The following is a 26,248-nucleotide window of genomic DNA, read 5'->3' on the forward strand; positions in this document are numbered from 1 at the left end:
AGTTTTTTTTTTTTTTTTTGAGGTGGTTACTGGACATACTCAGGGGCACTCCACCACTAAGCCATATCCACAGTCCTATTTTGTATTTTGTTCAGATATAGGGCCTAAGTTACTTTGTGCCTTGCCTTTGCTGAGGCTGGCTTTGAACCTGTGACCCTCTTGCCTCAGTCTCTGGAACCTCTGGTATTATAGCCCTGCATCACTGGGTCGGGCCCAAATAATTTTTAATGTGTAAGAAGTAGTTTCTGGGTAAATTTTATAATTTAAATATGAGGTATCCTCCCAAAGGTCACATGTGAAACAGTGCAAGAGTGTTCAGAGATGAAATGGAGTATGAGAGTCTTAACCTAATCAGTGTGTTAATTCCCTGGCAGGGATTAACTGGGTTGTAACTGTAGGTAAATAGGGTGTGGCTAGAGGGGGTGGTATTGGCGATATGCCTTTGGGTTATTTATTTTTCCCCTGATGAGTGGATCGCTCTCCCTCTCTGTGCTTTCTGGTTACATGTCCTAAGCCATGTTCCTCCACAAACACTTTTCCACCATGATGTTCTACCTTACCTCCAGGCCCAGATGAAGGAGGTAACCATCTGTGGACTCAGAGCTCTGAAACTATGATCCCCCAATTAAACTTTTCCTTCTGTAATTCTTCTTATCAGCTCTTCTGGTCACAGCAGTAAAGAAAACTGACTAAATAGCAAACTTTCCAGGGAAAAGCCTACAAGGCTAGATAACTACAGAAAACAAAGCAAAACAAAACTGTTGCTGTGAATAGAATGCAGTCTCTATGAAGGGTAAAAGTCCATCCTTGGACTTTTGAGATTTCTGATACATGAAGCCAGTAACAAGTGAAATGAGGAATAGGAAGAAAAATAGGAAAGACAAAAAGCGAGAGACAGAAAGAAAAGTTACACGGTGCTGATGAGTAAGTGATTGTTTAAACTATCAGAGAGAAGTGAGCAGAGAAGGCACAAAGAAAGCATAGTAACCCTCTATCCTAGTCCCAGAGTATGGATGTTAGTATTCCCTTTCATTGCACTGTAGTGGATCCCATAGGAATTGAACAAGCCTAATTGTGTGTGAAGCAAAGAACTGCAAATTACCTCCTATACTTTAACCTCGTGGTGTGTAAAGAGTCTGAGTACTACAACAAGGACACAGATTGCTCATTGATGGTAGAATAGAAATGTCAACAATACAACCCAACAAAAGTCAGACTTTCAGAGAGTGCAGCAGAGGTACAGATAAATAGCAAGGGAGGAAAATAAAATAAAATAAAATAAAAGCCTAATTGTGTAAGGCTTTCTAACAGAGAAAATATTGATAATATTAAGGCTGAAAAGAAAATATACTCTTGAATGTGTTCCTAGTCCCTTCGTGATTGATGGTCACTTGGCTACCTTATTGCGGGAGGCGGGGGGGGGGGGGGGGGGGGTAGAGACGAGGAATCAACACACACAGACTCCGGGAACTGGTGAGAGAACTGGCTGGAGACCCGCCTCAGGTGGTCGTCCAGTAGCTCAGTTTCTTTTTGGAATGCACAAAACAGTTATAGGGTTTGAGTGGGGCGTGCCTGTCAATCATACATAAGTAAGGCAATATCCATAAGCCAATCATCTTCTGCCTAATGTAACCTCACTGTGAGGAAACTGTAAATATTGCTGTCCTATCAGAAAGCAATCTGGAAGGGTCTTTAGCCCTTACTGAGTCAGGGGTTTCATGCCCCGAAGCCCCTGACTCTCAGTTTCTTGGCTGGCCTGTTTGGCAATACCAACCACAAGTGCTAACCAAAAGGGACTAGGAACACATTCAAGAGATGTGGTTTCACCCCATCCTGCAGGGCCTCCTGTCAGGCCTGAAGGAAGGTGGATATTTCAGGCACTTCCGAGCTGCTAGTACCTGCTAGCTGAGACTGAAACTTATTCCAGCATACTCTTATCTTAATTTCTTTTTTATTTGATATCTAGATGGAAAATAAATATAAAAAACATTGGAACATTCAGAAGTTATTTGACATTATGAAGCTCTATTTTTAGCCACAAATGCTATGAATTGAATGTTTATTTCTTCCTAAATTCTTATGTTGATCTCCAAACCCCAATGTGATGGTATTTGGAAGTGGGACCTCTGCAAAGTGAGTGGCCCTCGTGAGGGTAATTGGTGCCCTTCCATTGGAAAAGAGGCCTCAGAGAGCTCCCACACCTCTGCTGCTATGAGGGCATCATGAGAATGTGGCCTTCTGTGGACCAGGAAGTCAGCCTTCACCAGACACTGAAGTTTCTGGCACCTTCAATATGAACTTCCTATTTTCTCATAACTTTGAGAAATAAATGTTTGCTGTTTCAGCCACCCAGTCCCTGGTAGTCTGTTATAGCAGCCAAAGTAGACTAAGAAAATTAAGGAATAAATAAATTAGCTATAGGTTGAATTTCTTCCTTATACTATGTGCATTTTGAATTCTTTTTTTTATTGGTTATTCACAACATCACAAAGCTCATGACATATCATCTTTCATACATTTGATTCAAGTGGGTTATGAACTCCCATTTTTACCCCAAATACAAATTTGAAAGTAGCATTACTATACAAGTGAATAGTTAAGAAGAGGTCCTACTAATGTAGTGTGAATTTCTAAATTTATCCTTACAAAAATGAAAAAAAAAATTGGGGATAGACAGACACTCCAGGGAGAACAGCAAGTGAAAATGAAGGTAGTTTTTTGTCTTTATCACAGAGAGTGCTAGTGAGCCACTGGATGCTAGGAAAGAAACAGGAATACCCTTATTTAATGTTTTCAGACTCATTGATTTTGGACTTTTAGCTTCTGGGTCTATGAGAAAAAAAAAATTTTTAAGCCACACAGTTATTGGTACATCAGTGTGGCAGCCTTAACAAAGGAAAACACTGGGTTATAGTTTCAGTGGAAACAAATGACTCTTATCCTAATCAATTACAGGTGCTTTTTTTATTGAATCTGAAACAAGACTCCAAAGTTACTGGTGACAGAAAGTAATGATAGAAAAGTGAGAAAGATTAAAAAACTAAGCAGAAATTAATATTTTATGATTTTTTTCAAATATCTGGTACTACTATTGATCTACCTGTAAACATTTTTAAAATTAAAGTAATTAATTATATTGGCCATTTTAATAGAAGTTTATTTATTATGTATATTTTAAATAAAAAAATCAAAATTTTTTTCATGTCAGTGAAATATCTTCCACATTAGGTTATTCATTTTTTTCCTTCAAGCTCTATGACAAATGTGAGTACATAATATAAAAGGAAAATTATTATCTTCTAGACTTCAAATTAAAACAAATAAAATTATTTCTAAAATTCCATTGTTCCACTAGAATATTAATTTAGGATCTTAACATTCTCTGGGAATTATATAGATTTGATGAAAAGTTATAAAAATAAACAGGTGCTTCCCTACAAAACTGACTTCTCATTCAAGAAATTTCTAAAATGCATAAAAAGTTGTCTTTGTTTTTACCACTGTTTCCACGAAAAATATTACCATAGGAACAGTATATTTTAATTTTTAAGCAGCTATTTGCTATATAATAATTTCATAATAAATATTTCCTAGGGCAGACACTCAGTTCTTCCCATGCTAGGAATTAGTGCCTCTCAGCTGATGTTTTACACAAATCTGAGAGATTCAGATACATAAAAAAAGCTTTCAGGTATCTTTTCTATAATAAAACTTAAGTCCTGTTTCCTTTGGGGATTGCCCTGTGCCATTCTTCTTAGTCTGTTTCTTTTCCTACTAAGGCTTTATAAATAGCACGGTTGTGTAAAGTTGCATATCAATGAGAAGCAGAAAGAGTGAACTTGCTTGAAAGTCTCTAAAGACCAATTTGAAATATTTAATAAGGCATTTTAATACCAAGCAAATACTCTCTGAGATTGCAAATTGTTATACATGACTTGTCAGGGTTCACAACTCTGTTAAAATCTCAAGAGAATCCATGTTGAACAAGAACCTTCAGTAAAAATAAGCTGAAGATTTAAGAAGGCTGAGAGTTCCTCTCTGAGGGACTCTCTTAGGGTTTAATTCTCAGAAGATTTTTCCAGGCACTGTGAAAAAGCAATAGTCATCAAGACACAACTGAAATTTCATTCTACACAGGAGAACTGTAATTTCACCAACAGAGCAATAACACTGGATTCAAGTCATTGTGTAATTTGATAAAGCTTTAAATTCCCTCAACAGTCATAGGATTAAATAAATCCTTTGGTGAGAACACTTATGAAATATCTGGGCTTGGGTACCAAAACAAAAATCACTATTCTATGTAATTTGAATTAGATCATTTTTATTGAACTACTCAATGTGAAATTTCACATTACTCAAAAAAGTTTTATGTTCATTTCCTAAAATAGAAAAGAAAGTAATTAAGAAATGATTCATACTGAGTTGGAAATCTTTCTCCTATAAAACCTATAATTGAATAATGTGATCAATCTACTGACAAAATTACATTTAATGCCATTTTATACATATAGGTCATTGAGATTCAAAGAGTTATAGAAGTCAAACCCAGTTTTATCACTTTGAAAAGCATCCATGTGACTTTTTTTCATAAACTCTATTGCTCCCCTCAGTCACAACCTGCAGAATCTTGATTAATAGCTATAATATCCTCTGTCCTTTTCTTCTGTGTGTGCCTTGATGGTGCATATGAACAGTCCAGAAACATCTACCTGGAGAGAGGTAGGTTTGTATTCCACCTCCATGGACAAGGGACAAGCCAGTAAATGTATCTTAACAAACCAGAATGTGGGTAGAATTCTTAGGAGGAAGCCTTCTCTACATACTGACATTGTTGTGCCCTGGCAGCCTTGTAGGACACTCATGATTCTCTGGATATTTCTACAGAGTAAATGATGGCAATGAAAAGTAACTGGACTAATCAGATGCCACTGGACTTATGCATCATATTAAATAGATTTGTAAATTGCTCTCACGTTAATTTATTACCCTGTCCTGCTCTGTTTTGTTTGCAGAGAGGTAACCACAGTCAGTAATGTTTATTAGTCTTTCTTACCAACTAGACAATGGTTGATAATAGGCAAAAATTGGCAACAGGAAACACCAACCCTCCACTCACCTCTCTTCTCAGTTCTCTCTCTGTTTCTCTTTCTCTGCCATCCCACTTCCTTCCTCTTTTGTGATGTCCCTCCTTCTGCTTTGAGTGGTTTTTCTGGCAACGGTGACAGCTCTTAAGTGGTTCTAGCTCCTTTGAGCTGCCTCTTACCATGGTCCATTCTATATGCTCCAGCTCCGGGCATCCAATGATACTACATACAACATCCAGCTTTGGGGAGAATCTAAACTCCTTCAATGATTTTCTAGCAGTCCTCTTTGATCTTTCGCTTCTACCATTTCTGTCACTTGTTCCTCTCAGTAAACCTATCCATCTAACTGGCAACAGATTTGTTTTTCCAGATTGAACAGCAATTGAACAGAAAGTATTAACAGTTCTCTTCCCAACATTTCAAACTTTCCTCATCAACTTATTAAGGGTACAGAATATACCACACGTAAGGATTAAATCCTAAACTTGACTTGAGCATACTTTTTATTGTTAAATGGGAATGCGTGTGCTCTTTACATTCAACAAATTGAGTTATTCAGAATATCTGGATTTGATGGATATATCATCTAGAGACATGTACTAGGGTGTACTTTAAAAATATTAGATTTTAGAGAACAATGTCTTTTAATGTGGAGAAAATTTATATTTAAACACATGATATTTGAACATTTAAGCACAAAGTATTCTACTTATTTATATTCTTATGAATGAAAGATCCTAGAAATGATTCTTGAGAAAACTTTTTATTTTAATGGAGTTAGCATGTAATCATCTCAGGTCCTTGTGTCAAGAATAATATATTCTTTACTGATTAATTTATGGCATTCCATACCTGTTTTATAAAAATTAAGTATTTTTTGTTTATCATTTGTAATAATTAAATAAATTTCAATGCCCCTGATTTTTATTAATTTTTTTCAAAATAATATTGATTTTTATTTGCAATCTGTTGTAATGTTTAAAATAACTTTTAAAAATAATTCATTTGAAAAAAATAAACATTATTGCCAAACTCAGAATTATTCTTTTTTTTAAAGAGAGAGAGAGAGAGAGAGAGAGAGAGAGAGAGAGAATTTTTTAATATTTATTTTTTAGTTTTCGGCGGACACAACATCTCTGTATGTGGTGCTGAGGATCGAACCCGGGCCGCATGAATGCCAGGCGAGCGCGCTACCACTTGAGCCACATCCCCAGCCCTCAGAATTATTCTTAATGACAATTTATTTTAACTGAATTTTCATTCCTAATAACAATAATAAAAACAAAAGCAAAACTAAAATCCAAAATCAAGCAAATAAAAACAACAAAGATTAAATGAAATAGTGGAGATAAAACATTTTGTCCTTATGCACTCACACACCTGCCAATAATATTTCATAATAGTACAATAAGAGTTTATAATATAAATCTATACTATAAATTATGTACTATATATAACAAATGTCTTTGTGTATTTTGATGTTTAGATAAAGACACGTCATTGATATTCAATCACTCAATTCAATTTTAGAGGGAAAAAATCCAGTTTATATTATTTTAACAATTAAAACAATTAATTTATAAATATGATAGAAAGGTCTAAATATTTTTAAAAAATGAAAAAAGTAGGAAAAATTGATACAGATTTAATTTACATATGTAATTAAGTCTCCTTGTTTCTCAAGTTCATACAAGCCAGAGTCAACTAGATCTCTCTTCAAGTGAAGCCACTCCTTTATTGTCTTACAACTTGTTCTTTCATTACAATTTTAAATTACCTGATTTTATTACTTCTGAAAAAAATGCACTGATCCACCATAATAAAACATGTGAAATGTATGCATCTAAATTAGTTACTAATACCTCTGTTCAGTATGCAATTTTAAATGCACTATTCATTTTAATTTTGATAGTTTTACTTTAATCAGTAATTCATCTGTTTTTTTTTTTTTTCAGCCTTGGTTTTGTTATATAATTATTTTAGTTCTTAGTTATATACATTATGTCGTTTGATGGAAAACAATGACTTTTCTGCTTTTCCTATTATTTAATTTGAGAGACTGGATGTATACAAGGGTAATGGCCTGATCATACATAAAAATAGAACTCATAATCTGCAGCAATCAGCCCAGAAACGAACCCATTATCTACCCTATGCAAAGCAACCAAAGTAGAAGGCAGGCTCCTTTATCTAAATCAGATTTATAAAAAGTCAGAACATTATCATTAGCTACATTTGAGAAAACCAAATAGTACCTACTGTAATAAACAGGCACAAATGGCCAGGACTTCATTAATAATTAAAGCTTTTTCATTTTTATTCTGATTTCCAATTTAGGACCAATCAGAACAAAGTCTAAAATTAATCTTAACCAGTCTCATAGGCTGCACCACTTTGATTCATCCCACCAGGAGCTTTCCGAAGCCAATATCTTCTAAGCCGACTATAACTGAAAACTTTAGTTTTCTTTTTTTTTTGTAATTTATTTAATTTTTTTTATTGTTGGTTGTTCAAAACATTACATAGTTCTTGACATATCATATTTCACACTTTGATTCAAGTGGGTTATGAACTCCCATTTTTACCCCGTATACAGATTGCAGAATCACATCAGTTACACTTCCATTGATTTACATATTGCCATACTAGTGTCTGTTGTATTCTGCTGCCTTTCCTATCCTCTACTATCCCCCCTCCCCTCCCCTCCCCTCCCCTCTTCTCTCTCTACCCCCTCTACTGTAATTCATTTCTCCCCCTTGTATTATTTTTCCCTTTCCCCTCACTTCCTCTTGTATGTAATTTTGTATAGCCCTGAGGGTCTCCTTCCATTTCCATGCAATTTCCCTTCTCTCTCACTTTCCCTCCCACCTCTCATCCCTGTTTAATGTTAATCTTCTTCTCATGCTCTTCGTCCCCACTCTGTTCTTAGTTACTCTCCTTATATCAAAGAAGACATTTGGCATTTGTTTTTTAGGGATTGGCTGGCTTCACTTAGCATAATCTGTTCTAATGCCATCCATTTCCCTCCAAATTCTATGATTTTGTCATTTTTTAATGCAGAGTAATACTCCATTGTGTATAAATGCCACATTTTTTTTTATCCATTCATCTATTGAAGGGCATCTAGGTTGGTTCCACAGTCTTGCTATTGTGAATTGTGCTGCTATGAACATCGATGTAGCAGTGTCCCTGTAGCATGCTCTTTTTAGGTCTTAAGGAACCATGAGGAGAACATCCAAGAAATATGGGAAAGACTTTAGTTTTCACTATGAAGCTCTTCAAGTCTTTTCCTTATTTTTGTGTATGACAAAATGCAAACATTTAAATAGCCTTTGCTTGTTACCAACTAGTTAGTCTTTGTTAATTTCCAAGGTTTATAAAATTGGGAAGTATTAAAGATCAGTTGATTTATTCTCTTATAAAATAATTTTGATCTTATAAAATAATTTTGATTCTTATAAAATAATTTTGATCTAAAGATTTTTGTAACTGAGGATTGAACCCAGGATACTTTACTGGTGAACTATATTGCCAGTCTTTTTACTTTATTTTATTTTATTTCTTTGAGACTGGGTCTCACTAATTTGCTGAGGTTGGCCTCAAATTTGAGATTGTCCTGCCTCAGTTTCCTGAATCATTGGGATTTCAGGCTTGTGCCACCAAGTCCTGCTATATGAATTGTCATTATTATTTTTCATGGTGGAGACCAGAAATAGAATCCAGGACCACTTAACAACTAGCCACATTCCAGCCCTTCTTTTATTTATTTATTTTTAAATTTGTTCTAATTAGTTATACATGACAGTGGAATGCATTTTGACACATCATTCATAAATCTTCTGGTTGTACATCATGTAGAATCACACCGGTTGTGCAATCATATACATATATTGGGTAATAATGTCGAAGTCATTCTACTTACTTTTCATTTTGAGAAAGGGTCTTGCTAAATTGTTTAGGGCCTCACAAAGTTGTTGAGGTTGGCAGCTTTGAACTCACATTCCTCCTGCCTCAGGATTCAAAATTACTGGGCTTTACCGGCTTGGGCCACCATGCCTGGCTGCTGTATGTATGTCTAACTGAGAATGTTACCACTAGATTAAGAATATTCAAATTTTCAAAATTAAAGACTTGCAGAATTCTTCATTGTACCAAGAATATTTTCTACTCATTATTATCTATATATGATAAAATTATTCTTCTTGACATATCATAATTATCATTATTTTCAGAAGTTTATAAGAAATACATTGAGAACATGCTTATATATATTTTTAGTCTATTTCTGAAATTTTGTAAATTCTCCAAGTTCTTTTATATCTGAAAACCCATATTTTCTCACATATTTGGTCATTTTGCAGTTGGAATCAATCTCATTATTAAATAGTTTGCCATTGTGTTCTCATGTCCATCTATCTGCTCAAAAAATAAAATGAAATGTAGAAAAATATTTCTCCTTAAAAATTATCTTTTCCATTCTCTTGGCTTTGAATTTTATTATTATCCAAAAAAAATTCTACACATGGTTTATTTAATTAGTTAATGAATTGATCATCTTTATCTGTTAATCTATCTTATATTTATTTATTTTCTTTATTTTTGTTCTACAGAATAGGATATATCCTTGTGATACATCCTTGGTTTAGTTAGTTAAACTGTCAGCTTCATCTTAATTGCCTTTTTTCCTCATTCAATTTAGCAATTCTTATTTGTTTTTATTTTAGCATCTTAATTTAAGGTAAATATAGAAAATATTTTTTATTCTATAAATTTCTTTAAATTTTATTCTATATTTATTTAATAAATATATCAAAGCATCACCTTCCAGAGCAAAAAACAAAATCATTTTTTAATTGAAATTATTCTATTTTCTCTGATTCTTGTGATTCTCAGCAATAAATCATTATTCTATTTGTTCATTAGTCTATTTGTTCCTGTTCAGTTCTAGTTTTTGTGTTATTATTTATATGAAAGAAAAAAGAAAGAAAGAAAGATAGGAAGGAAGGAAGGAAGGAAGGAAGGAAGGAAGGAAGGAAGGAAGGAAGGAAGGGAGGGAGGGAGGGAGGGAGGGAGGGAGGGAGGGAAGAGAAGACAGAAGGGCTTCAACAGCAGGCTGATGGAGAGATACATTGCAAATTGTTTTAGAAGCTGAGTAGTTATTTTCCCATTTCAGCAGGGTGCCACATCTTGTGTGTGGCTGGGATGGTTTGATGTGCTTTCCAGGCAGGTCAAAGACTCTTGTGCCTCTAAAGGGAGTAAGGACTGCATCCTTCTTGCATTTGCCTGTTGGTAGAAGCTATTTATTCTACTTTTTGTCACCATCTGATGTGTATTTATTGGGTTACTGCAATGCATTTCTACTTTATTTTTTGTTTCTCAGTAACCCTATTGTGAGTCATCCTGGAAATAAAGTCAGCAAAAGGCTTTATAGTAGAATAAAAATATTTTCTTTGTTGACAGCAAAGAAGTTAGAAATACTCCACTTTGTTTGGAAACCTTTAATTTAGTAAGTTGCCCCAGTGATTTTTGCCAGTCGTTCTCTGTGGTCCTGTATTTATAAGGGCTTTCTTTGGACAGAGAAAGGTTCACCTTTAATATTTAGGGCTGTTGGTCTGAACTGTCCCCTGCTTCTTTCACCCCCTGTCAGTGTTTTTAGTGCTCCAGGAATTCTCAGAATGTTTTGGCCACTGTTGGTGTCCAATGTTATTATTCTAATTTCTTTTTGAAATATTTGTGGTTTCTTTTTTTAATATCCTCTCTGATATGTCAAGGGGATTTATATCAGAAAGATATATCTAAGGGGTCTTTTGGATTTTAACAATAAACATTTTTTTTTAAATTCACACCACACTCTACCACTGGACTGGTGTGGCTTTGGTGTCAGCTGTCCTCCCTTAGTGATGAGGGCTACTGAGCTACACTGGCCAACATGTCCTAAAAGTTGCTGTAGTAGTTCATTGACAGCCACACTTGGAGTTGAGAATATTATATGGAAAAGTTTTGAGATAATGGCCTTTGCATATAAACTTATAAAAACATTTTATGTTTGTGATTCTGATTCACTGCTTTACCTCCCTGTGGATTTTTTTTTTTTCTCATTCACTGTCTTGAGAAGCATGAAGACTAATTTTAACCTGAGGTTAAATTATTTACTGTATGATCTAGGTCTTTTAAAATACTGTGAATGTGAAAATATCACATAGATGCTACTTTGGTTCAGCACATCCAGGTAAGTGTTTGAAAAGCATCTAATTTAGTAAATCAAACTATAGAAAGTAGAGTCCTACAGGATCCCTGGATTGGCACTATAAATACATATAGTTGGACAATGGCCAGGTAATTAAACTTGATGTAATAGATTTCATAAAACGTTGTTGGAATCACTAACTTCTGCATGTCTTGTTAATTGGAGTCTCTGTAGGTGCTTTAATCACACAGAGTCAGAGTGTAAATTTAGTTATAAATCAGTTCCAAGACAAAGGCTCATATATCTCACTGCTAAAAGGACAATAGGGGAAAATTCCCATTCAATGTTCTTGTGTTAATGATATTGATCATACTAGATAATTTAAATTAGAGAAATAAAATGTGTGCTTGGTGAGGAAAATAAATATAACTCCAGTTCTATTTCCCATCAGAAAACTAAACTTAACAGTTCCTTGTGTGTTTTTCAAGAACCTCTATCTGTTCACTTAAAGGTCTATAATATAATTATGTATAGACTATAAATAAAACATTACACATCTTTTAAAAGCTTATCAATTTGTTATGAATATTTTCATGACAACTATGCAAATAGAAGCTTTATATTTTAAGTAATTTAATTCAAGAATAATATTGAGAGAATTTAACAAAGAGATAAATACTCAAGATTTAAGTGTATATGATAACTGTGAAGAGTAAGTGAACCACTTAAGTATGCATAGGATTACTGTCCTTGATCAAAAGACCTGAAATTATAGGGAGGTACAACTCAAGAATTAAAAATATAGTGATAAAGGGAACTTGAATATAAATTTTAAGATTATGTACTATATCCCACAGGGAGAAAAATTATACAGAAAGATCACTTCAGAGAATCATTCTAGAAAATTACTGAATTTCAAACACAAAGCAATAGATATTTCATAAATATTTCACACACACACACACACACACACACACACACACCCTTGTATAATAAGTAAGAAACATACTATTCCATACTGCCTATTCATGCGTGTTTAGATTTTTCTAGTTGGTTGTGTTAATTTTCTGTTGCTGCATTACAAATTACCACAAACCATTGCATACAAAACAGTCATCACAGTTGCTTATGTGTGTGTTTATAAATAGCTATTTATATGCAATAATATGATAAACTTTTAAGTGCCACCTTTTTGAAGAAACACAACTTCTACAATATTACATGATGTTACATTGTGTCACAGCAGTGCAATTTTTAAAGCACCCATTTAGCTTGTGCACTCAAGAAAGATCTAAATAGAGCTTACAGAGTTCTCTCCTTTTCAAGTATAAGAGCAAGAAAATGCTTTCCATTTTCCGAAGTGCAAAATGACATTTCAACAAGAGAAACTTGGTGGATCTCAAGAACACCTGCAATTAAGGCAGATATCATTCAGCACAGACAACCAATGGGTAACTACTGAAAACCAGGGAGAAAAAAAGACACCTGGAAGATGGCAGCAGGATGTGAGATGGCTCTGACAGTCCTGCACTGAGTCTTCTCTCTTGTCATATGACCTCTTCTCTCTTGTTACAGGCCACTCTTCCTGATCACTATTCATCTACCCCATTCCTGATTGCTGTACCTTCTCTTTACACTGATCAGGTTACCTTCCTTCTGTCCCTAACCACTACACCCTCCAGCCACCTGAATGCAAGGTTTCCACTTTACATCTGATCAGGGTGCCTTGCTATACATCTGGCTGCTGTGCCTCCCTCTGCAGCACTGTTCTGAATTTGCTTTATACCTGTGTATGGATCTCTGTGCCTTCACCCCAAGCCTAAATGCTGGGCCTCCTCCTGTGTCTGATGCTGAGCTATCTCTTCATATCTGATCACTGACGCCTGGAAAATGGAGGGAACCGTCCAATATGGTATCTTAAAAAAGAAATTAGATATTCAAAACAGAATTGCAAATCAATTCTTTAAAGGTAAGTTTAGAGTTACTTTACGAGCTGGATTTTATCATGAAATTTAAGAAAGATATGACCAAATATGTGATTTCATTTCCTGTAAAATATCTTTTCCAAGTAAATTTCATAATGTTTAATAGATTTACAAATTTCATAATGAACGGAATGTATATGTCATTATTACATTATACAGTGGCAATAACAAATACTGATTAATATTTTGGGGGGATAATTTGGTAATGGAAAGGGTCGATTATGGAGAGTTTGATTAGTTCTCATGGGAAGGAGGGAAAGAAAAAGAAGGACAGAGCAAAAGAAGGAAGGAGGAAAGGGATAGATAACAAAAATATTTTTCATATGGATAAAATTATATGTAAACCCAATAAGTTTTGATGAATGCTAAAAATTATTTTATTAAGAAAATAGTGTCTATAGATTTATATTATAAAGCTATAGTATCACCTTGAGTAATGCCACTTTGTCTCTGTAGAAAGTATATGTAGAATGCCTTCTATTGATATTTTGTTCATTTACTGTTTATTTTCTTTGGGGTCCTTTGTTAAGTACACAAGACTGAGTTAAAAACATATTTATGGGACTTATAGTCTGGTATAATATCAGTAAAATTCAAAGTGATATTATCATTCAACCTGGTAATTGCTGAAACAGTAAAACCCAGATGTGTTAGGATCCCTTGTTCAATGTCTTTCCAGGTGCCTTCCCTTCTCCTGTTGTCCTCCCACTCCTAAGCCACTTGCTCAACTCTTCCCATTTCCACTTTGCTCTTATTACTTATTATTACATTATCATTCTATACATAAGTGGGGTTCACTGTGCTGTATTTGTACATGGACTTAGCATAATTTTGTATATTTCATTCCATTGTACATCCCCACTGAGCAATTTATGTGATATGGAGGTATGGATATGATATAATGAATCCCACCATTGTATGTAAAATCATAATGTACCAATAAAAAAGGATCACTTTCTGTAAGAAGTTTAAGATACACTTATTTTAAAAATTTCTTTCTATTCAGAGAAGTGTTAAGCTCCAAAGTAAAGTTATAGATCAAGAAGTTCCACTGACTACTATGGAAATTTCACTTATTAATTTATTATAATTACTTGCACAAAACTTTCTCTTAAAATTGCCAAAACTATCTTATTACTTTGTGTATGTGCATGTGTTGTGTGCTTGTGTGTTTCAATTGCCCACAACAAGGGTTATGCACATGTAATTCATATTTTGACTATTTCATATTTTTTTAAATTATCATTAGTATACAGAAGAATTTATATTTTTTACCATAAGTTGGTCAGTTTTACTGGGGAATACCATGTCTGGATAAAACATAAATGAAAAACTAAAATAAATCAACTGTAGCATAAATTCAATCTAGTGAGTCACATCACCGTTTAACTAAAGTGAAAATCTTGCTTGGTAGATTTGATGCTTACATTTACAACAATAAATTTAATCAACTATAGTAAAATAAAAAGACACTTTCCCTAATGGAGCAAGCTTAAAATTTTTAACCAGACATCTAAAAGAAATGACTTTCCAAAATTTAAGGGATTATATTTCTGAAAAATCATTTATCCATGTCTATCTATAAGTGGAGAGGGACACCATGGATTTCTTTCATATCTACAAAACTTCTTGCATCAACCGAGGTAATAATCAGAGGAAAAGGGAAGCAAGAGAGCTCTGGAGAGCCCTCAAAAATCCTTGAAACTTCTGCTCTCACCCTCTTAAGATGCTGCCCTAAACATGCCTGAGAAGCATCACAGCCTCTCCTCCTACAGATGGTGATAAGGAGGATAAGACACAGTAGCCACTCACCTGAGACATCAGACAAAACAGCTGGCTGCACCCAGCACTGCATGTGAGTGAGGCATCTGTTAGAGCCACCAGATAATTACAACTCAATCATGTGTGACCCAGCAGAACAGCAACTCATCCCACAGAATCATAAGCAAAGAATGTGAATATTGTTTGGGGCCAGCAAGTCAAGGCTCACTTTGTTTCAAAACAAAAGCTAACTGACACTGAAGAAAAGTTCTTAGAAGGAAAGTTCTGAAACCTGGAATTTTTTGCTCAGTTTTGATTCCTCAGTTATCCAATGTGTCCCCCATGTGCACATTAATGTACCATATAGAACTGTAGTGCCAGCCTCACATTACTGAAATTATCTCATTCAGAAGATTCTGCCTCAGAGCAATGACTTTTAAATAGTTACTATTATCCTGGCACATGTCTCCTGTGAAGCTCCCAAGGTGTTTGGACAGAACTAAATCAGTTCCCCAACCAGCAGTGCAAGAAGTCAGTGCAGCTGGAGTCTCTTTCTGTTGCCCTGCAACACAGATTAGCTGCAAGGGGAGGAAGCCTGGGGCTTTAGAGACCCTAGGGGGAAAATGAGGACATGAAAAACATCACAAGTGTTCCAGTACATCTCCAAGGACAAGGGACTGTGTGCATTCAAAGGGTCATTGAGCAAAACTCCATGCTTTCTTTACTTTCAACACTTCAAGAGTTCCATTGAAACTAAAGTTTATAAATTTCCTACTCATTGGTTTTCTCTTTCTGCTATGATAAATAATAGCTTTAACTTATATTCAAGTCTCAGTTATGAAAACTTGATATTTAATAAAATTACAGAAAATGACTTGGATTTTATTCAAAACTTGATAATTTCATTAAAGAAAATTGAAGATATATTCCATAGAATAATTCAAAGGTGTCAAGATCATTGTGTCATTCTTATCGCTTAGATATGGCTTGAGTTTATCCCCCAAGGTTCATATGCTGAAGTTTGGTCCACAATTCAATGATTTTGAGAGGTGGTAGAACCTTTAAGGAATGGAACTTGGAGGAGATACCTAGGTTACTAGGGGAACCACATCCAGATGGAGTTTAGGTGGTTCTTATGGGGCCTTTGCTAATTCCCTCAATAGTGGGTTATTATAATAAGAGTCTGATTCTTGAATGTCAATGGCTTTCCTTCTCACCTTATCACTCCTCATGTTCTCCATCCCTTTGATGTCATTCCTCACAAGGCTCTTATCAGAGACCAGACAGATGGGGCACCTGAACTTGGACTTTCAAACTGCAAAAATGTGAGCTCTACTATTTAAATGCCCAGTCTCAGGCATTTTGTTAGAGCAAGAGAGATAGACTAAGACAAATACCAACTCAGGTATGATAATGTCCTCCATATTACAGAAAAAAAGGAAGGGAAAAAATGCTAAAATTGCTTTGATAAAACAAAAGTCTCTTATTGGCCTATTCATGTTGCTTTTGCTCTCAATGATGTTATAGTAGCATGGTTTTCACATATGTTGACTCTGTTTAAATTGATAATGATTTATATGTTACACACACACACACACACACATGCACGCACACACAGTAGCAGCAGCACAAAAACAACCACTAGCTTGAACTACACATGTATTTCCAAATGAGAGCTATAAAACACTCAGAATTTACTTTAAAACTGAGAGCTATCATGACTCTCAAGTAGCCAAACCATTACTCTTCTTTCTGTAGGAAACAATTAACTATTTTATCTAATGGTTTCTTCAGTTTTTCATGCTATTCTGCATTTGAATATGGCAATTAATATTTGCACTCCAAAATCACTTACCTAGCCAAATAAAATATCTTTGGTTCATCAAAAATATGGCATAACCATTCTAAAATTTTGGATTTTTTGTTTTTTGGAAAATACCATAATTTTAACAAATATATTCTCTAATTTGTGTTTCTATTTTAATTTTTATTTTCATTTCTTTATCTTACATGATCCCCAGGAAAATGATTCTAAATTCAAAGCAATTTTGCCCCCTCAAGGGCATTTAGCAATGTCAGGAGTCATCTCAGCTTCTTGGTAGGAAGATAAATGCTCTTGGCATCGATTGGAGAGAGGCCAGGGGTGCTGCTAAACGTCTTGCAATGCCCAAGGCAGTTCCCCACAACAAAGAACTATCTAGTCCAAAATGCCAACAGTGGCAAGTTCAAAAACCTTTCTTTCAGGGAATATGATTCCCTAGATAATAGTTAAAATTATACTATTTAAATGAAGGAGATAAAATCCTGACATGAAAAAAAAAATGCTTCAAGAGACACTTTTGCAACTTTCTTTGTTAAACTTCCAGAATGCCACACACTTCGGTGATAATTACCCACTCATGAGAAACATATCTATATTTCTTTCTGGAAATATAGCACACTTAAAATGCTTTGAGTGACTCTGACAATTATGTAGGACTACTGATATGCAATAAACAAATAAAATATCTTACACCCAAGAAAACTGTGGCATTACCTCCTCTGTAGTCTCACAGCATATTTTGAAAACTGACATCAACAGAACAATTCATCATTTACATGATCTTTTATATTTCCCCTTAACACACACATACATACACTACATGTACACACTCCTAACTGGGCTATTACTCACAGGAAAAAATAACTAGTTTTCACTATTGCAATCTTTATACAAAAAATCCACTTATTTTTCCCTTTTTCTAACCGACAGACATCCTATGAATTATGACTAATTCACTGAATTTGTCTTCTCTAATCCACAAGTTAGTTTTATGAGCAAATCTATGGGTCCTTAATTTTTGTGCTTATCAAGCACCAAATTGAAATTGTCTATTTATATCTGTTATTTCCTTAAAGACAGTGGATTTGTTTTATTTCTTATTGTATCAGTACTATTATCATAGTTCTCAGAATATGTAATGGGTTCCTTCTCTTTTTCTCTAGAAAGAATTGGGTAGAAATATGAAGAGTTTCTTAAGAACTGGATGATTTAAAACTCAATGAGTATAGGGTAAAAATGATAATATTATTATGAACCCAATGTAGAAAAAAATGGTATCATCTACCTACCTTATTTTAAGTTTTTTTTTAGGGTAAGAAAATAGCATATCTTTAAGTTAAGATTTAATATTATTCTCTAAGGGAACGAGGGAAGGAGAAGAGGCATGGTGGTAGGAAACATGGTGGAATAAGATAGACATCATTACACTAGGTACATGTATGACCACACAAATAGTGTGACACTACATCAAGTACAGCCAGAGAAATGAAAAGCTGTGTTGCAATTGTGTACAATGAATCAAAATGCATTCTGCTGTCATATATACCTAATTACAATAAATCAATAGATAAAGTTTAAAAAATACACCATAAAAATATTTAATATTATCAGTAATTTTTGTTTTTGTGAATTTAGATTTTAATTAAAAAAAATATTTATCTTTCAGTTGTAGCTAGATGCAATATCTTTATTTTATTTTTGTGTGGTGCTGAGGATTGAACCCAGGGCCTTGCATGTGCTAGACGAGTTCTACTGCTGAGCCACAATCCTAGCCCCTAGATTTTACTCTCTATTATCATTTTAAATAAATGTAAGTATGTAATCATCAATAAAGAGAACACATTTATTTAATTTTCTTCTTCTAAAACTGGTGTGGTTTTATTTTCCTTTTCTCAATTTTTATGTTTTTTTTTTAATTTGTTCTACTTAGATACACATGACAGTAGAATGCATTTTAACACATCATGCATTCTTCTGGTGGTACACCAGCCATGCAATCAAATATGTCCGATTCATTCTGAAGTCCTTCCTACCTCCAGTTACCGTCCTCTCCCTTCACTCCCCTCTCCCTAATCCAAAGTTCCTTTGTTTTCCCTAGTGCCCTCCAAACTGCTCTAGTTGTGAATTATTATCCACATATCAGAAAAAAAAAAAACATAAAATTGAGCCTCTGGTTCTTTGGGATTGGCTTACTCGCTTAGCAAAATATTCTTTGGCTCCATCCATTTACTGGCAAATGCCATATAATTTTATTCTTCTTTAAGGATGAGTAACATTTTATTGTGTATATCTATCGTATGTTTTTATCGTTTCATCTCTTGTAAAGCATCTAGGTTGGGTTCCATAGTTTTGGTATTGTGAATTGAGCCGCTATAAACATTAATGAGGCTGCCTCACTGTTGTATGCTGATTTTAAGTCCTTTTGATGTAAATCAAAGAATGGGATAGCTAGATCAAATTGTGGTTCCATTCCAAGTTTATTGAGGAATCTCCATACTGCTTACCATAATGGCTGCACCAAATGCATTCCCACCAGCAATGTATGAACTTTCTCACATCCTCACCAGTATTTATTGTTGCTTGTATCCTTGATAATTGCCATTCAGACTGGAATGAGAGGAAATCTATTTAGAGTAGTTTTGATTTGCATTTCTCTAATTGCTAGAGATGTTGAACATTTTTTTTCATATATTTGACATCAATTGTATTTCTTCTTCTGTGAAGCGCCAGTTCCTTAGCCCATTTATTATTATTTTTTTTTAAAGAGAGAGAGAGAGAGGAGAGAGAGAGAGAGAGAGAATTTTTAATATTTATTTTTTAGTTCTTGGCGGACACAACATCTTCGTGTGTATGTGGTGCTGAGGATCGAACCCTGGCCGCACGCATGCCAGGCGAGCGCGCTACCGCTTGAGCCACATCCCCAGCCCCTTAGCCCATTTATTGATTGAGTTATTTTTTGTTTTGTTTTGCTTTGTTTTTTTTTTGTTTGTTTGTTTGTTTCTTTATTTTTGATGTTAAGTTTTTTGAGTTATTTGTCTATCCTGGAGATTAGTGCTCTATCTGAGGAGCATGTGGTAAGATTTTCTCCCATTCTGTAGGCTCTATCTTCATGTTACTGGTTGTTTCCTTTGTTGTGAAGAAACTTTTGAGTTTGATTCCACCCCATTAAATGATTCTTGATTTTACTTCTTGTGCTTTAAGTGTCTTGTTAAGGAAATTAGTTCTTAACTGATATGGTAAATATGGGGCCCTAATTTTTCTTCTACTAGACACAGGGTCTCTGCTCTAGTACCTAAGTCTTTGATCAATTTTGAGTTGAGTTTTGTGCAGGGTGGGTGATAGGAGTTTAGTTTCATTTTGTTACATATGGATTTCCAGTTTTCTCAGCACCATTTGTTGAAAAGGCTATTTTTCTCCAATGTATATTTTTGGTGTCTTTGTTTAGTATGAAATAACTGTATTTATGTAGATTCATCTCCGTGTATCCTTTTCTGTACCATTGGTCCTTTTGTCTGTTTTGGTGCCAATACCATGCCGTTTTGTTACTATGGATCTGTAGTATAATATATTTTCTGGTATTATGATAACTCCTGCTCCTCTTATATTGCTAAGGATTGTTTGGCTACTCTGGGTCTCTGATTTTTTCAAAGAATTTCATGATTGCTTTTTCTAATTCTATGAAGAATGTCATTTGGATTTTAATAAGTATTGCATTAAATCTGTATGATTCTTTTAGTGCTGTGGCGTTTCCATTGTAGAAGTTTTTTATGACTTTTGTTAGGTTGATTCCCAATTATTTTATTTTATTTTTTTGAGGCTATTGTGGATGAGGTAATTTTAACACATTTATTTTTTAGCAGGTTATACCAGAAGCCATATTTTAGAAGTATCTGCATTCAACAAATATGTATGTGTGTGCATTCTTTCCCTTAGATATTTTATGTGCATCTGCACGATTGTTCTGCAACATAGTCATGTTCCCTAAAAAAATCATAGATTATTTAACATGGATTTTTGAAAACATTTTTTTATCACTGACACAATACTGATCTTTCCATTTAAACACATTTTTTAAACACATTCACCTTAAGTCTCCATATAATACAGTATTTCCTTGAACACATTCTTTCAAAAATTTTATATCTATCCATGTATCTATCCATCCACCTCCTGGTTTCTTTTTCATAATTATAAACAACATTGCAATGTCATAATTGCCCATGCATCCTTGCATAATCATGTGAATGTATACACACACACTTATATTTTTTCAATAATATTTTTAGCAAAAATGTTTTTAAAATTTACATAGATATTGCCAAATTACTCTAAAAATATGGCAATTTATTTTTCCTCTAATGTCTCTGCAGGGTAACAACTATTGCATATTGGCATTTTTTTGTTATGTTAATTACTATTGAAATATAAGATTTTTGTATAATTAACTTGTTTTTTTAAAAAAAATATCCTGCTGATGTGATTTTTGCATTTTGATTTAATCATAGGGTAATTTATTGCTAATTTATTTTTGTAAAAAAATTATGTGATAAAATGTACTTTAATGTTTATAATGGATTTTATAAACATTTCATTTATTTTTAAATTAAGTTTAGCATGATTGATGTCTGTACTTTCAAATGATTATTCATTTGTGCATTAATGTCTTCATTCTTTTTGGATGGGGGTATCATTGAATGTTTCCAGTTTTATGATAGATTTATTTACCATTTCCTTTGTCTTTAGTATGGGGATAATGTGCTATTTTACAATTTCCAACATTATGACCACACCTGGTCCTCCATCTGAACACCACTCTGTATCTCAGGTAATGTGACCTCTTTCACTCCTGAAAGTGGCTCTTGAGAACTCCATTTACATTATTGCCCACACCATCTGCATTTTCATGTCCATTCAGATTTTGTTCCTTACACCCATCTAAAACCTGTCCATTTTCTTTATACACAGGTTTCTGCTGTATACATATTTAATGCTGTCAGATTTTTCTCTTTTTTTTTTAATCAAGTCCATATTGAACTTTAAAGTGATTTTATTGTATTGTAAATGAATTACCTATTCTCTCACTCTCTGGCTACTTGGTTTGAATTTTCATATTTTTGATATAAAGTAATTCCCCAAAATGCATCTCTTAAAAAAAGGAACATCATAATAATATAAATCTGTTCTAATGAGTTAAAAGACCCTTCTGGCTCAGTAAATTGGTTACATTCTGGCACACACACTGTTTTTCATTGCTGGTATTGCAAATTTTGGAATTTTAAAGAATCATTCCACAAATACCTTGAATCTGGTTTAATTTTGTTCACCATATAAAATATAGTAAATCAAAAACTAAGATTATATCTATGTTAAAATTTGTATACCTTACTAATGTTTTAGTTTTGGGAAAATTCCTTAATTCTATGTTGCAGTTTCATCCTTTGTAAAAAGAAGATAATAATAGTGCTGACATCACAATGGTGATGATTACATGAGCATGAATTTATTGCAAATGGCATGCAATGACTGACACAGAGCAATTTTCAACAAGTGTTCCTGGTAGTATCTGTGGTCAGTATACTGACAGTTGCTATGGTGACTTGTAGTCATAGACTGGCAAAATTACTGTTAGCTTTGTGGTGATCAATTCTGGGTATTTGGCAGAACTCAGACTACATTCAAAATGCCTAATCACCTTATATTCATTGATCATAGCTAATATGTGTACAATTAATTCTTTAGTAGATGGCAAGCAAGATATACTCAACTGAGATTAGCTGGAAATCACATATCAGACAGAAGTGAAAATTGTTGCCAGAAGAAAATCATTTGACCTCATAAATTCACAATGAGTTAGAAAAAAGGAACAGAAACAAGGATCTCATATCATTAACAAATCAAGGCATGTAAGGGAAAATTAGGACACTATTTCTTATCTGAAGATGAAAACTTCCTCACTATTCTTTAGAATTTAGTATTAAATTTAATTATTTCATTAGGGTGTCTACCTTAGAACTTAGATTCAACTTAGCTGTATGTATTGAAAGTCCAGCAAAAAAAACTTAAACAAAAAAGACATATTTTTTCTTCTAAGAAACGTCTTAGGATTGGCAGAAGACCAAAGATTCAGTCCTATGACAGTATTAATTTTCAGGAATTTATTTATTTATTTGGACTTGTTCTACCAGTGTATTATACTGTTCTTAGAAGCTTTCTACTGAATTTCATTTAGGTGCTATGCTTCCGTACTACATAACCACTACAGGCAAGAAGAAATGGGAATGGTAACCAGTAAAATACATGTGCTAGCTGTACCCTTTGTCAGGAAAGCAATATCTTTCCTGAGAACTTCAGCTGGCCAACACTGACCCACCTACATCAAGCAGACTCTTGTCTGACAGAATTATGACACTGTCCTCTAGCTATTTCCCTGCCTTGTGTCTTGGCCCTGCAATCTCTTACCAAGGAAATTGGTAATCATTTGTTTCCTACAAAAATAATGTAGTGAATATTTCAGGCTTTGTGAGACATATTTCGTGAAGGCTTCCTTCCTCTAGGTTCTTCAGACCTGCCCCTTCAGTACCCCAACTACCACAGGCAACACTGGAATAAACAGGTGAAGCTATGCCTCAGTAAAACCTTACAAAATCAGACAGCAGTCCAGATAACCCTCTCTTGCCATTGCTGATCCCAATTCTATAATATTAATCACTTTCAGTATCCAAAATCAGTTAGTACAAGAGTTTTCAATCTGAAGCCTGTGACATGAAGTAAAATTCTTCCACCACTGAGTGGCACATTATCTTCTAGACTTTCATATTACAAAGTGCATTATAATATGTTATGATAACATTTATGTGTTTCATTTTCCTCAATAATAAGCTTGTTAACACCCTCAAATATACTACTGAAAAATAATTTCCAAAATTCAGTCTAGGACTTGCAGTAAAATTTCCCAATTAATTCAATTTTGCCTGGAACCACAGTAGGGGACATTTAAAACTTATTTTGTATTGTCCTTCTTCTCTACAATTTTTAGATATTAAATTCTTCATCTTCAACCATACTTGTCCAAGTGTATTAACTGTTCCCCATTCCCACCTTCCTCCCCAAGTACTAGATGAAGATGTTGAAATGTTTTGAATTTTTTTCCTCCAAATCCACAGCCTTTGCTGCAATAATTCCTGTAGGCATCATGATTTTTAGTTAGACAATGTTGTATACGTTTGCATTCTTAACAGTGCCATTTTACATTTAATGTTTTGATTGTATAAATATACAGCTATGTCAGGGCTCATTGCAGATAACTTTAGTCTTCTTTTAGATCCATGTTCTTATTCATTTCAACTATTGTCAATTTCAACTCTTCTATAATTTTCATTCAGGGAGAGGATGACTGAACTTTCAGGATTCTTTTCCAGGATTTTTTTTTCCGTCATAGATGCATCACATTTTGAATGAACAAAGGATTTAAGTTTTCATTCTTTCCTTTGTAGACTATACATGAGATTCAATTATCTACTAGATTCCAACATTTCAATCAATATATATAATGTGAATGTGTTTTTTTCGTAAATGGAAATTTCAAGAATTACAAAAGTCTATAAAATTTTCTTTCTATCCTTAGTCTTTAGAAACTTTGCCACGGTTTATCTAAAGTTGATCCTTATTCTATATATCCTTCCTTGAACTCAGAAATTCTATTTGACTTCTAAATCAGAGTATTTTGCACCCAAAATGAAATTTTATTTTCCTCTTCTGCATTATGCATCTGTTCTTTGTTTTCTGGGAACCTGTGCTGCTAACATGATAGGTTGAATAAATGCACTCTCTAAGTCTTCCCTCTTCTTCCCACAATTGCAAATTGTGGGCTTTCCATATTAGAAAATATGGATATTTTAAAAAAATATTTTGTTTTTTGATTCTTCTTTAGCTACTTCTTTTGGTGTGATATATTTAAAAAACATGAAGATATTTTGGTCTACTTGGTGACCATTCGTGCTTTCAGTGCTTATATACTTTTTTGCTGTTGTTGTTTTATTATTTATTTTTTTAAAATATAGCTACACTGATGCTTAGAATCAGCACAATTCACAAGAGCTACATTACAGAACCAGACCAGATATTTATCAACAGAAGAATGGATTTAAAAATGTGATATATGTACACAATAGAGTTTTAGATAGGTGTAAAGAAGAATGCAATCATGGTATTTGTATGTGAATGGGTGGAACTGGAGAATTTCCTGCTAAATGAAACAAACCAGACTGAGAAAATCAAGAATCAAATGTTTTCTCTCGAATTTGGAAGCTGGAACAAAATAAAGGGAAATCTGTGTGTGTGTGTGTGTGTGTGTGTGTGTGTGTGTCTGCGTGCACGCTCGCGTGAATGCACATGTGGTGTCAGGTCAGTGAGGGTCCCTGAAGAGTAGAGGAAGGGCTTGTGGGGGGTCAAAAAAAGAGAAGAACCACAGAATAGAACTGACCAAATTATCCTATGTACATATATGAACATACCACATTAAATGTCACCTTTACATATATCTTTAATGCACTAATTTAAAAAACACTGTAAATAAGTAGAAGAATGAAGAGTTGAATAAAGGAGCGAGGGAATAAGGGTAGAGGAAGACAGGGAAAGTTGAAATACTGGGGACTATACTGAAATAAAATATTTTTCATGCTTGTATGATTATGTCAAACTAAACCAAATATTATGTTTAACACTGAGATACTAATAAAAAAATACAAGAACGCATGATTTTGGGTTAAAATATCTGTATTGTTAAGTACTTAAAATGTAATGTATTGTACTTAAAATGTCTGTAGTGTTCTTATTACCTACTCTTCTTTTGAAACAGTGTTTCTTTAATGAATGTTCTGTTAGCTCTCTTTTGTGCATCCACCTAGGGTTACCTTGCTCTTTTAGGTCTTACCCATCTCCTGGAATTAACATCCTAGTGGTATTCTTAAGTCATTGTACCATAGAGCTCTATGGGTAGGGCACAGGAAATTCTGTTCTTGGGTTTCCACACAAACTCTCACTCACTAGGTGAGTAGTGTTCAGCCTTTTAATTCTCTCTCAAATCTCCTTGTAAACCTTCCCCCAGGATTGCTGAGTCTGATCCCTGTTTTCTATCTACTATGGCCCAGAGGGAACCATGTTGGCAATTGCTTTCTCCCCTGAGGCTCTGGCTGACATGAAGGCCTAAGTCTCTCTCTTCTCCCCACTTCCCCCAACAGCGACAGGACATACTTGGCACTCTCGAAAGAACAAAATTGGGCTGAGGTTGAAAGGTAAGGAAGGGAAGAAAGTCTTAGTTTCATTACATCATATCATGTAAATATTCCAATTCATAGAGTGATTTAGAGACTTTAAAATCCTTAGTTTAAAATAATGTTCATATATG

At 34.1% G+C, this 26,248-nt stretch overlaps 1 protein-coding gene across 3 annotated transcripts in view; it reads right to left on the reverse strand.

Annotated features, from left to right (window-relative positions):
• CDH18 (cadherin 18) overlaps positions 1–26,248 on the reverse strand; it is a gene marked incomplete at both ends in the record, with an annotated part of 309,905 nt that overhangs the window by 219,754 nt on the left and 63,903 nt on the right. The gene's annotated exons all lie outside the window — the stretch shown is intronic.

This window comes from Spermophilus citellus (assembly GCF_964194105.1).
Source record: "Spermophilus citellus genome assembly, chromosome: 1".
NCBI lineage: Eukaryota > Metazoa > Chordata > Mammalia > Rodentia > Sciuridae > Spermophilus > Spermophilus citellus.